Source organism: Bombina bombina, chromosome 3 (assembly GCF_027579735.1).
Source record: "Bombina bombina isolate aBomBom1 chromosome 3, aBomBom1.pri, whole genome shotgun sequence".
NCBI lineage: Eukaryota > Metazoa > Chordata > Amphibia > Anura > Bombinatoridae > Bombina > Bombina bombina.
This window is the reverse complement of record NC_069501.1, coordinates 567,957,848-567,972,031: the sequence shown is the minus strand read 5'-3', so window position 1 is coordinate 567,972,031 and position 14,184 is coordinate 567,957,848.

Below are 14,184 nucleotides of genomic sequence, written 5' to 3'. Positions count from 1 at the left end.
GTTGAAACCGTACACACCTGTTCGGTCACAACCAGTTCCTTTGACTGTACCACCTGATACTTCATCATCGGAGGTGGATTATGAGGTCTCTGACATACTAGACTCCAGAGTGTATCGTGGGGACTTACAGTATCTTATTCGCTGGTCTGGTTATTCACCAGATGAGGACTCTTGGGAATCTGCTTCACAGGTCTCTGCCCCCCGTTTGGTGAAACTTTTCCATAGAAGATATCCGGATAGACCCTCTTTTTGAAAACCTGGAGGTTTTCCTTGGGTGGGGGACCTGTCATATATTGACTCGCTATTTCACTGTACCTTTAATTGGTTCTCTAGCTCCCTTTATAAGGAGCCTTTGTTCATGGCTTCATTGCTTGTAATTAAGATTCTCCTATTCAGTTTGGAATTCTTTCAAGCCTCCTCCTTGTGGTTGTTCCTGTCTTCAGTATTCTGACAGCTTACGCACACACCTGACCGCTCCGCCTCAGCACCGCCTCCTTCACTGAACGGACTTCGCGCTCAAACACACTAGTGCCGCTGCTGCAGCCTGAGGCTCCTCTCCCTCTCATCTCTGCGTGTAAGTACTTACCGCTTTGGATAACGAACTTACTTCTGACCTGCCTATGACTTTCTTTGTACTCCGTTATTCAATCTCACTTACTGGAATTGGAGTTAAATCAATCTGGAACTTGACCAAGTTGTTTCATATTATACACCAAAGTACGCTAGCTGTATCAAATGTACCATCTTACGATAATATTATCTAAAGGGAAGTTTCTATCATCCTAGAGTGTATTATTTTGTTTGTTGCCATTCCATTCTCTGCTTCAGTATTCGATACTCCTTTATGACATTGCTAATATATCTATTTCAATATATTAGAATGCCACATAGTAGTTCTGTGATTGTTAAAGATAAACATCATACAACTACAAGGTGGTAAATTAAATCCTAGATGAATCATATGACTAAACAGAATTTTAGTTTAAAGATTTATTCAGGTACAAAACACTTTATTTCCTGAAATTGAGTGAAACATATATTCTAATCTGCAAATTTGATCCTTTTATTAAGCAGATTCAGTTTGAAGTCTGACACCGAGTCAGTCATTGATACCTTAATACAGGCACGAAAGCCTGTCACCAGGAAAATTTACCATAAAATATGGCGTACATATCTTTATTGGTGTGAATCCAAGGGTTAGGATTCGCAGGATATTATCTTTTCTCCAAGATGGTTTGGAAAAAGGATTGTCAGCTAGTTCCTTAAAAGGACAGATTTCTGCTCTGTCTATTCTTTTGCTCAAGCGTCTGGCAGATGTTCCAGATGTTCAGGCATTTTGTCAGGGTTTGGTTAGAATCAAGCCTGTGTTTAAACCTGTTGCTCCCCCATGGAGCTTAAATTTGGTTCTTAAGGTTCTTCAAGGAGTACCGTTTGAACCTCTTCATTCCATAGATATCAAACTTTTTTTTTTTTTATTTTGTTTTTATTGAGGTTTGATAAAGGCTTACAAAATTCTTGAAATCAAGATAACATTTAAACAAAACAATATCAGAATACAATCTTAACAGAGTTTAACGTGTCTTACAGTCTTCGATCCTTCTGGGGTTCAAAGGGGGCCTCTTTTGGGTCCCTTTGTCTTCATAAAACAATAAAAGGCTCTCACAGAGAATAAGAGACCGCTTATGGATCTCGTTCATGAAACCTCATTTTTAAAAAGTATTGTAAACAATTTAGTTAAACTATAGAAAAGGGGTTAAAGAAGATAATAGGAGAGGAGGAACGAGGGGAAGGGTAAGGGGTTAGTGTTGATGTGCTTAGTGAGATAGTTATCAACAATTTTTCTTTTAGTTAAGACAAATTGACTCGTTTAGGATTCTGTTTAGACAGTTAGGGTTTCATGGGGCTGGCGATGTGTTTGTATTTCCCACCTTATCCGTGCTTTTTGGGTGTGACTAGGCAGCATTATTGTAGTTCGTTTTGTTTATGCGTGGTTAGCGTAGAGTGTTATAGTTTAAGGTAGTGTTCCCATAGTGCTGTCATTTCAGCATATGTCTCCATTTTGGCGTATTTAACAAAATAATACTCCTCTAGATCCAGGAATTCTGATACTCTCTTAGTCCAAAGCAATGTGGAGGGGACCTCCTCGCTTCTTCAGTTTCTAGCCAGTAGGTATCTAGCACTATTAGTCATGATGTAAAAAAAGTTTGAGGCAGTGTTTCTGTTTAATATGGGGAGGTCTACTTAGTAGCCAGATTGAAGGGTCTAGAGGGAATTGGGTATCAAGGACTTTTTCTATTTCTCTGATTATATCTCTCCAGTAGTTTTGGACCGCATTACACCACCACCACATGTGAGCCAGGTTGCCACAGCTATGTCCACATCTCCAGCATTGCTTGGATGTGTCGCGGTATAGTCGGTGTAGTTTAGTTGGGGAAAGGTACCATCTGTGTAAGATTTTTAGATTGATTTCCTGTATGGAGAGTGAAATTGATGTTTTCGTGATATTTTGAAAGATTAGTGTGCTGGTGTGGGGTAAGATTGTTATACCTAGTTCGTCTTCCCATTTTTCTAGGAAGGGAGGGGTTTGGCCAGGAGAGTTTTGTGTTAATATTCTATAAATTAGTGCGAGAGTGTGTGATATTGGAGGAGTCCTTATGCATAGTTTCTCAAAGTTGGTTAATGGTCGAACCATGTTTCTAGAGTGTTCATGTGTTGTTATGAAGTGATGGACGCGGGCATATTGGAACCAGTTTTGGAAAAGAGGGTAACCCTTGTCAATCAGTTCCGCTTGTGGTAATAGTTTTTCATTTGATATAATATAGTGAATAGGGATATCCCTATAGTATGAACCCGGAGTATCTGTTGTTATGGGTGTTCCTAGTGTGAATTGGCCATTATCTATAATTGAGGTTAGTGGAGAAGGTTTAGATGATATGTAGGTGTGGGTAGCTATTGTGATTTCCCATATTTTATACGTTTCTGTGGTCAGGTGAGAGTTATAATTAAGCTTTGTAGTTGGTTTGTCAAGATTCCAGCATTGTTTTCCTAGGTGTGGGTTGTTTGATATTGAGTGTTCTAATTGAACCCATCTTTTATGTTCATAATGTATACACCAGTCAACTATCCTTTGCAAGAATATGGCTTGTCGGTACTTTGATATGTTAGGTATGCCTAGTCCTCCTTGGAGTTTTGGGGTTTGGGGGGCGGTTGCCAAACAAAGTCACTAAATGCTTTCTGTAGGGTGGGAATGTAGTTTTTAGGGATCGGGATTGGTAGGGCCTGCATTATATATAGTAGTCGTGGGAATATATTCATTTTGAGAACATTTATTTTGCCCAGCCAGGAGAGCTTTTTAGAGAGCCAGGATGATAGATCCCTGATAATTGTTTTTTGTATTGGTATATAGTTTTGTATGTAGGTTTGTTCGATAGAAGTGGTTAGTTGTATTCCTAGGTAGTGTAGGGAGTGGGTTCGCCATGTAAATGGCATTAGAGTTTTAATATGTGCTAGAGCTGTGTCGGTTAAGTTAATATTTAAGGCTTCGGATTTGGAAACATTTATAGAAAAGTTGGATAGTGACTGGAAGATTTGGAATTCCTGTAAGAGGGGGGTTATTGAATTTTCGGGGTTTGCTAACGTGAATAAGATGTCGTCGGCAAACAGAGACATTACGTATGTTTGTGTTCCTACTTGTATTCCGCTAATTGAGGGGTTTTGCCTGATCTTTGTGGCCAAGGTTTCTATGAAGCAGGCGAACAATAAGGGAGATAGGGGGCAACCTTGCCTTGTGCCGTTGGTTATGTTGAAGGAATTGGATAGTGTGCCATTGATAAGTAATTTTGCGTTGGGGTGGGAGTATAAGGCAAATATTCTGGTAATGATCTTAGGTCCGAGACCCAATTTAGTTAAGGTGGCTTTAAGGAAATCCCAGCCAACACGGTCAAAGGCCTTTTCGGCGTCTATTGACAGAAGGATCCCTGGGACCTCCTTATCTTGCATGTATTGAATTAGATTGAGGGCCCTGACCGTGTTGTCTTTCGCCTCGCGCCTAGGGACGAACCCCACCTGATCCTGATGGATCAGGTCTGGTAGTACCAGATTCATTCTGTTAGCTAATATCTTTGCGAATATTTTTACGTCTGAGTTAATTAGTGAAATAGGGCGAAAGTGAGAGGGGTGTTCTAATGATTTGTTAGGCTTAGGGAGGAGAATGATGTGGGCTTCTAACAGTGTAGGGGAGAATTGTTTAGATTCATCAATGTATTGGAAAAATGAGGTAATGTGGGGGAGTAATTCTTCCTGGAATGTCTTATAATATCGGTTGCTAAAACCGTCTGGCCCTGGTGATTTCCCAGATGGGAGATCTTTAATGGCTAGTTTGATTTCTTCTGCTGTTATGGGGTCCTCTAGTTGGTTTTGTTGGTTAGTGGTAAGATGGGGTAAATGAAGGGATGATAAGTATGTATTTATGTCGTCAGATAGGGCTGTTTGTGGGGTCGCTGAATTGCCAGGGTTGGAGCGCAAGTTATATAGTTTTTGAAAGTATGTCCTAAAGGTGTTTGTAATAGCCTGGGTTGAAAAGTGTGATGTACTGTTATCGTCCTTGATGTGTAGGATGTAGTTTTTTTTTTGTTTTGCTCTGAGGTAACGAGCAAGGGATCTGCCTGATTTATTGCGGCCTTCGTAGTTCGCTTGTTGTAAGCGGAGTGCTTGGCGTTTATGTTCCTTATTTAGGTAGAGTGCTAGTTTATCTTTTTCAGCTTGAATAGAGAGTAGGAGGTCGTGGTCAGTCGGGCAGCGTTTGTGTTGGGTTTCTAATTTGTCAATTTCTGAAAGAAGTGTTGATAGAAATGCTTGCTTTTGTTTGTTAATGGAGGCCTTAATGGCCATAAGTTCGCCCCGAATTACGCATTTGTGGGCTTCCCATATATTTAATTGGGACGTGTCTTCTGTAGAGTTATGGGTGAAGTATTCCGATATGGATTTGGATATTTGTTGGGATATTATAGGGTCGGAAAGGAGCTGTTCATCCAATCTCCATATATAGTCGTGTATGGGTTTAGACGGCCATGTTAATGTACCTAGTACTGATGCATGGTCCGACCATGTTATGGGGGTGATTTGGGTAGATGTAAATAGTGACAGGCCTGTGACGTCAGTGAAAATATAATCAATTCTAGAGTATTGCTTGTAAGGGTGTGAGTAGAAGGTATAGTCTTCCTTGTTAGGGTGGTGGGTTCTCCATAAGTCTTGTGCTGTTAATTTCTTCAGTGAGGTGAGTGTACGAGTTATCTGTGAAGTAGGGACTGAGGAATTAGAGGAGGAGCAATCCAAAGGTGGGTTAAGCGGCATGTTAAGGTCTCCGCAAATTATTAAGACTCCTTTTTGGTGTTCTAGAATAAGATTAGTTATGTTGCTAATAAATGTGGCTTACTTTGTATTAGGGGTGTAGATAGATACTAACGTGACTGGGCGGCCATATAGTAAGCCTATTAGAATAATATATCTTCCAGCTTTGTCTCTAATGATTTTAATTTCTTTAAAAGGGACATTTTTCTTTATCAGTATTCCCACTCCATGTTTTTTAGATTTGGGATGGGAGGCATAAAAGCAGGTTCCAAATTTGAGGGTAAATGTGAGGGGTTCCCTTCCTTTGCGAAAGTGTGTTTCCTGGAGAAACAGTAGGTCTGACTTGTATCTGTTAACATCTCTCAAGGCCTGAGTTCTTTTTGAGGGGATATTGAGTCCCTTTGCATTTATAGATTGAATCCGTATTAAGTTGGTGGGTGGTTTTCTATGTGAGTGTTCAGCCATTAGAGTAGTGCAAAGTGAGATTATAGTAGTTGTCTATAGAGTATGTTAATTCAATGTTTGTGTAGGAGTCAGTATGATTAGGTAGTTTGTCAAGTGATAGTATTAGTGGTAATTTAACACAGCAGAGGGTAAGGGGATTAGGTAAGAAGGAAAGAGTGGATAAAAACATTGGTAAGAGAAATAAGATGTAGAGGAAGCGTTTCCCCTTCATTGGCTTAAGTTAACTTTTCACAGCAATTAACAATTTATACCAGTTATGGTAACTTGACTAACTTAGCTTGTAAATAAGACATATTGACCTAACATGTTAAAGCATATCAACCTATAACAGGCAAACAAGGCAGCCCGGTACATTAACATTGGTATATAGTGCATCATAACGACATTAAACATTAAACATAAGACATTAAGAATCCTCTTAGTATATATCTACCTGTAGTCGAACATCTTGGCTATGGTGGTTAGTCAGCAGAGGTAGGTGTTCTATGCATTTAAAATGTAAACATTTGTTATTAAAAGAAATAAGGGGGTAAGTAGACATAACATAACAGTATAACTTTGGTGGATTGATATGATAAGAGAAGTGGTATAAACAATTCCCTGTGGGTATTCCTTCTCTGCCTAAGGATAAAGTCAGGTAAACTCTGGTATCTTCTCAAGCATTAGGCAAAGAGCAAATGTTAGTGTGCATTAGCGAGTTCACAGTGTCTCTCATACAAAGGGAATATATGACCTTACTGTCACATGTTTCAGGTCTCGCATTGTGAAGACTCTTGTGGGTAAGATATATGTGCCTCATTTAGGCTTGGGGTCTTTCACATTTTTCCTGGGTACTTTGGTCCATGTCGACCTTTGGGCCTTTGGAGGATCATCTTGTGCGGTGTCTCTGGTCGTCGCTGCAGGAGAAGGGGGGTCCGGGAAGTTAATATTGAGATTTTTAGATAGAGCTTCTAAGTCTTCTGGACCCTTGTAAGCGATAGTTTTGCCATCTTTATGCACCAAGAGGCTAAAGGGGAATCCCCATCGATATTTTATTTTATGTTCTTGCAGGAGGGTTGTGATAAAGCGTAGGTTTCGTCTCCTTTCAATAGTAGCCGGGCTAAGGTCCTGATAGACCTGGATGGAATGGCCTTGGAAGGATATTGATCGTTAGCTACGGGCTTGTTTCCACACTGCTTCTTTTTGGTGAAAGTGAGTGAATTTCAGAATCACATCCCTAGGTGGACTCGGCGGTGTAGGTTTCGGTCTTAGGGCGCGATGGGCCCTCTCAAGGGTTGTCACAGAGGTCTCCAGTGCGGGCTCTAATTGTTTGAAAAATTGTAGTAGGTATTCGACTAAGGATTCCTGGGTAACATCCTCAGGTATACCTCGGATGCGCAGATTGCTGCGGCGACTGCGGTTATCAAGGTCTTCGACCTTTAGTTGTAGTGACTGGATAATGGAGTCTTGACAGCTTAGACATTGGATGTTATCACTAACTTGTGACTCTAGATATTCTTGTCCTTCCTCCAGGTATTCAAGTTTAGAGTTCATGTCAGACATATCTTTTCGTAAAGATGAAATCTCATTCTTGATAAATGTTTTCAAATCAGCTATGTCGCTCTTGGAGGGTAAGGAGGCTATATTTTGTTGTATCTGTGAGAGTTGGTCTTGCGGAGAGGAGCAAGGCTTGTAGTAGGTTGTGATTCCATTTTGTTAGGGTTGTCAGGATTTTCCAGCTGGTGAGGTGAATTTTTTTGCGTAGATTTGAAATAGGTGCAGACTGATGGTGATTTTTTAGGTAGTGTTACCTTATGTGGTGCTTTATGTGGTCTAGTAGATCTCCTTGTTGCCATGTGCTAGTATTGTGGGGAACGATGAGGCCAACGACTTTGGCCAGAACAGAGTGTCCTGTGTTGGAGCTAGGTGGTCGCTTGTGTTATGGGTTCACTTCGTTTTGCATCATATAAGGGGAGAGTGCAACGTATTTGTGAAGTGTGTGCTGCAGCTGAGCTATCTTCTTGTTTCTTATCTGTGCTTATGTTTATTGACAGTGTTAGCCCCCATTAAACAGTCATTTGTTATAATATGATATTGCCAATGTGGATAGGTAAGCAGTTCAAGATCATGTTTTTACCTGTTTGTATCCCTGTCTGGCCGTTATGGGTATAGCTATGTAGCCGCGTGGTCTTGCGTAGCTGCTGGGGTGCTGTGATGCGACTGAGCGCGGCAAGAGAGAAGTGACCGCGGCCCTGCTTTGGTCTCGTCCGTATGTTATGGAGCGTGAACTTACAGTTTATTAGGGGTAAACAGTTGTTTTTGTGTTCTCTGCCCTGTCGCGCCCCGTGTTTGTTGTTGCAGGGCTCAGTCGGTTCAGGTTGCGCTGTCAAGATGGCGCTTGTTGTAAATTTGTAAGTCCCGATTTGAAAAGGAATCTGCCGACTCGTTTTTAGTTGTAAGTTCCAGTAAGGAGGTCGTAGGAGTTCCGGTTCGTTTGCTTGCTGCTTTTATGGTTGCCAGAGCAAAAATGCTCCATTTATATGCCAATTGAAGGGGAAAGGCAACGGAGCTCTGTTACAGTGCAGCCATGTTCCTGCACGGCTACGCCCCGCCTCCCATAGATATCAAACTTTTATCTTGGAAAGTTCTGTTTTTGGTAGCTATTTCCTCGGCTCGTAGAGTCTCCGAGTTATCTGCTTTACAATGTGATTCTCCTTATCTGATCTTCCATATGGATAAGGTAGTCCTGCGTACCAAACCTGGGTTTTTACCTAAGGTGGTATCTAACAAGAATATCAATCAAGAGATTGTTGTTCCATCCTTGTGTCCTAATCCTTCTTCAAAGAAGGAACGTCTATTACACAATCTGGATGTGGTTCGTGCTTTAAAGTTTTACTTACAAGCTACTAAAGATTTTTGTCAAACATCTGCTTTGTTTGTTGTCTACTCTGGACAGAGGAGAGGTCAAAAGGCTTCGGCAACCTCTCTTTCTTTTTGGCTAAGAAGCATAATCCGCTTAGCCTATGAGACTGCTGGCCAGCAGCCTCCTGAAAGGATTACAGCTCATTCTACTAGAGCTGTGGCTTCCACTTGGGCCTTTAAAAATGAGGCTTCTGTTGAACAGATTTGCAAGGCGGCGACTTGGTCTTCGCTTCATACTTTTTCAAAATTCTACAAATTTGATACTTTTGCTTCTTTGGAGGATATTTTTGGGAGAAAGGTTTTACAGGCAGTGGTACCTTCCGTTTAACTACCTGCCTTGTCCCTCCCTTCATCTGTCTACTTTAGCTTTGGTATTGGTATCCCACAAGTAATGGATGATCCGTGGACTGGATACACCTTACAAGAGAAAACACAATTTATGCTTACCTGATAAATTTATTTCTCTTGTGGTGTATCCAGTCCACGGCCCGCCCTGTCATTTTAAGGCAGGTAATTTTTTCATTTAAACTACAGTCACCACTGCACCCTATGGTTTCTCCTTTCTCTGCGTGTTTTCGGTCGAATGACTGGATATGGCAGTTAGGGGAGGAGCTATATAACAGCTCTGCTCTGGGTGTCCTCTTGCAACTTCCTGTTGGGAATGAGAATATCCCACAAGTAATGGATGATCCGTGGACTGGATACACCACAAGAGAAATAAATTTATCAGGTAAGCATAAATTGTGTTTTTTCAATTATTTCTATGGAGTAAACTTTTTCTTTAAAGCGTTCTTTTAGAATTACGCTTTGCTCATAAAATGTTGAGAAGTCATTACAATTTCTCCTAATCCCTTTCAATTGTCCATAAGGAACATTAGATTTCCAGGGGAGATAACTATTTTAAAACAATTTAATGTAACATAGTATCATATTATCATAAAGCATACGCATATATACAGAAGAAATAATATATAATATAATAATAAAGAGTCCCCACACTAAGCGTTAAACATTAAATAAAAAAGTGGTTTAAAAAGTTCCTAAAATGTCCAGGTTAAATGGATGAACACAGATGAATCCAGCAGTTAAAACATCAATGTTTAATAAGTATCAGTAAAAAATGGCATACTCCATACAAAAGAGAAGAATATATGAGCAAATAAAAAAAAAGTCTGACCGATTTCAGCCCAATCGACCGTAGTCATAGACATAAAAGTTGTAACAAATGTACACAATTTAAAGACACTAGACTCCCCCTACAGGAGGGGCCTAAAAGTGCTCACATAACGTAACTCTATAATGTATACATAATACGTGTTTGCAGTCAGCAGTTAAAGACAATAAATAAAAAAATAAACAGACCATTTCTAACATAGATAATGGAACTATAACGAGTGTAATGCTAAAGTATAGCACGACCTACTGAAAATGTGTAAAGACATGTAGAATATACACAAATAAATAAATGTAAGAAGATTTAGATTGGAGAAGACTATACAGTTATAGCTATTCCTGGGGCAGAGATATATCTAAACCCCTATACCCTATTTAAATCTAGGTAAAGATCCGGGGACAGGATATTGAACCCCCTATTAATTGGTTATGAGCTAAGTAGATACAACATACGGATTTATCTCCATGATAGCAATTATATCTCACATATAAAGGGAAATCATCAACTAACATCATGAATAGGAAACAGATACCACACATCCCAAAATACATACATATGGGGTGGTGGAGAAATGGCATATGCAAAATGTAAAACCTACATCAATGTGACCTATTCACTATATGTAATTGGCCTTCACCCATCTAAGACAAACTAAAGAAAATATATGTAACAAATTCAGATTTGAGGAAATCTATGATACAAACTCACAATATGGTGAATATATATACTCCTCTGTATAAACAATGACAGGAAAATACCTATAAAGCAGGGTTAGAACAATCCATGGGTTGGACCATAAACTGTCCATACTTGCAAAATCTAAAATGAAGTACAGGAAATAAATCCAGCCCTACGGGCTCAAGTTTATCTATGCCAGTAATTTATAATATCAACCTCTGAATTGAATCCTCCAGGTAGCAAGCTACCAAGCTTATGAATCCAGTAAATATCTTGCTTACAGAGTATCTGGAACTTGTCACCCCCCCTTTTGGGGGTCTGACAATTTGCTCAATAGCCTGCCACCTGAAGGATCCAACATCTCCCTGATGAAAGTAATCAAAGGTAATCAGCCAATAGGATTGAGCTTGCATTCTATTGGCTGATTGGAACAGCCAATAGAATGCGAGCTCAATCCTATTGGCTGATTGGATCAGCCAATAGTATTTTTCCTACCTTAATCCCGATTGGCTGATAGAATCCTATCAGCCAATCGGAATTCAAGGGACGCCATCTTGGATGACGTCATTTAAAGGATCCTTCATTCTTCATTAGGACGTCGAAGGAAGAGGATGCTCCGCGTCGGATGGATTGAAGATGGACCCGCTCCACTCCGCCTGGATGAAGATAGAAGATGCCGCCTGGATGAAGACTTCTGCCGGTCTGGATGTCCTCTTCTGCCCGGATTGGATGAAGACTTCTGCCCCTCTGGAGGTCCACTTGTGCCCGGCTGGGTGAAGACGGCTCAAGGTAGGGTGATGTTCAGGGGGTTAGTGTTAGGTTTTTTAAGGGGGGGTTGGGTGGGTTTTAGAGTAGGGCTGGGTGTGTGGGTGGTGGGTTGTAATGTTGGGGGGGATTGTATTTTTTTTCAAGTAAAAGAGCTGATTACTTTGGGGCAATGCCCCGCAAAAGGCCCTTTTAAGGGCTATTTGTAATTTAGTATAGGGTAGGGAATTTTATTATTTTGGGGGGCTTATTATTTTATTAGGGGGATTAGAGTAGGTGTAATTAGTTTAAAATTCTTGTATTTTTTTTTTATTTTCTGTAATTTAGTGTTTGTTTTTTTGTACTTTAGTTAATATTATTTAATTGTAATTAGTTTTATTTAATTGTAGTTAATTTATGCAATTATTTTAATTATAGTGAAGTGTTAGGTGTAATTGTAACTTATGTTAGGTTTTATTTTACAGGTAATTTTGTCTTTATTTTAGCTAGGTAGTACTATTGTACCTAGTTAAAATAAATACAAAGTTGCCTGTAAAATAAAAATAAATCCTAAAATAGCTACACTATAAGTATTAGTTATATTGTAGCTATCTTAGGGTTTATTTTATAGGTATTTAGTTTTAAATAGGAATAATTTAGTTAATAATAGTAAATTTATTTAGATTAATTTAAATAATATTTAAATTAGGGGGGTGTTAGGGTTAGAATTAGGTTTAGAGGTTAATAAAATTAATATAGTGGCGGCGGTGTAGGGGGGCAGATTAGGGGTTAATAAATATAATGTAGGTGGCGGCGGTGTAGGGGGGCAGATTAGGGGTTAATAAATATAATGTAGGTGGCGGAGGTGTAGGGGGACAGATTAGGGGTTAATAAACATAATGTAGGTGGGGGCGGGTTCCGGGAGCGGCGGTTTAGGGGTTAATAAGTTTATTAGAGTGGCGGTGGGCTCCGGGAGCGGTGGTGTAGGGGTTAATAAGTTTATTAGAGTGGTGGTGGGCTCCAGGAGTGGCGGTTTAGGGGTTAATAAGTATAATGTAGGTGCGGCGGTGTAGGGGGGGCAGATTAGGGATGTTTAGACTCGGGGTACATGTTAGGGTGTTAGGTGTAGACATTTCCCATAGGAATCAATGGGATATCGGGCAGCAGCGAACATAAGCTTTTGCTGCTGTCAGACTCCCATTGATTCCTATGGCATCTGACGCCTTCAGAGCGGCGGATTGAAAACCAGGTACTCTGGGTTGGAAAAGTGCCGAGCGTACCTGGTAGGATCTTGATAACTTCCAAAAGTAGTCAGATTGTGCCGAACCTGCGTTCGGAACATCTGGAGTGACGTAACCATCTGTGTCGGACTGAGTCCGGCGGATCGTATGTTACGTCACTGAATTCTACTTTTGCAGGTCTCTAGCCTTTGATAACTAAGGGGAATCAGGCTCGCCACAAATACGCTGCAGAATTCCAGCGTATTTGCGGTTGACAGCTTTATAAATAGAGGCCATAGGCTCTGGTGACATTAAGAAATATGTAGGTCAATATGTCAGACAAGCAATACAATAGTACAGTGCTGGAACACATGAGTTGATTTGTCATTAACATGTAGGGGTCACCCTGAGAATAAATATCTGATATCGGTAAGCTACCAATCTAAAAGCATAAAAAACTATGCAGAATAATCTGGCAATATAATATAAGCTATGCAGGCTGATAAATTTCCCAATCTCAGGATAACAGGAAAGTATGCACTTATCTCATTGCTGTAAGAGCATATCCTAGCCCACAGTAATTGTTTAAACATGTGGTAACAACAAACATCGTAATGGTTATCTCTTCACTAAGGTTGTAGTTATTAGATGTAGATGAAAAAAGAGAAAGAACAAACTAAGCAGTCTCAGCACAAAAATGTACCTTATAATTCACTGGATAGCATAAAGTCTCATATAGGGTATTAGACTATGAAGTCATCACGTGTATGAGACAATATAATTCAGATATGAGGTTGCCAGTTCCATAAAGAGGGGTAGTAGGAGACAACTGTCTTACCCGATGCCAGATTTAAAGACTAGTGCAGCAATATGCAAGTTCATAGCAATCAGGGCCTGCCGTGCATATGTGGTGCGACAGAAATCCTCTAGTAGACGCACAGTACAGAATCGTTGCATAGATCTTATCTGCAGGAGATTCAGGTCCAGTAGGCCTGTGTCTGAGTGTGGGTAGGACGTTCCAGAAAGAGCTGACTTCAATGGAAATCTCTCTTCTGTGTCTCCAGCCGAATCCTCCTGCGTCAGAAAGGCAACCTGTCGGCAAGCTCCTTCAGCCAGCAAACCACTCTGCAGGAGGACAGGGATAGGCACCGCCAGCCTCGAAGTCCCTACGAAAACTCCCCTTCTACAGAGTGTCTCTTTTGGGGATCGCTCGCATCCCCTATTGGAGAAATTGATGTTGGGTGACTTGTGCCCACCAGAGCAGCTCCACGTGTGTCAGGGTCGATAGGGTTCTCTTCGTCTGGCTTTGTGGTTGTAGAATGTGCTACTGATTCCCTGCATTCATCTGAGTTTCTCACGCTCATAGTTGTGCTGGTGACGTCCTGCGTGGTTGCTGTCTGTACAAGTTGAGATAGGTTGCTATATCTGTTGGCAATTTTTCCAAGTTCTATGAGAACCACAAATGGAGGTCCTCCATTATGATACTAATAGGTCACTGAATGAGCTGCCACTACCTTCTGTATACCCAGTACCCTGGGGGGGGGGGACTTAGCCTATGTTTTAAAATGGCCAAATAAGTCAAAGTGGGGAGCTCTGCCGTAGGTAATATTGGTATCAGGATGATCTATAAAGATTCCTTTTCAGTTTAAGATA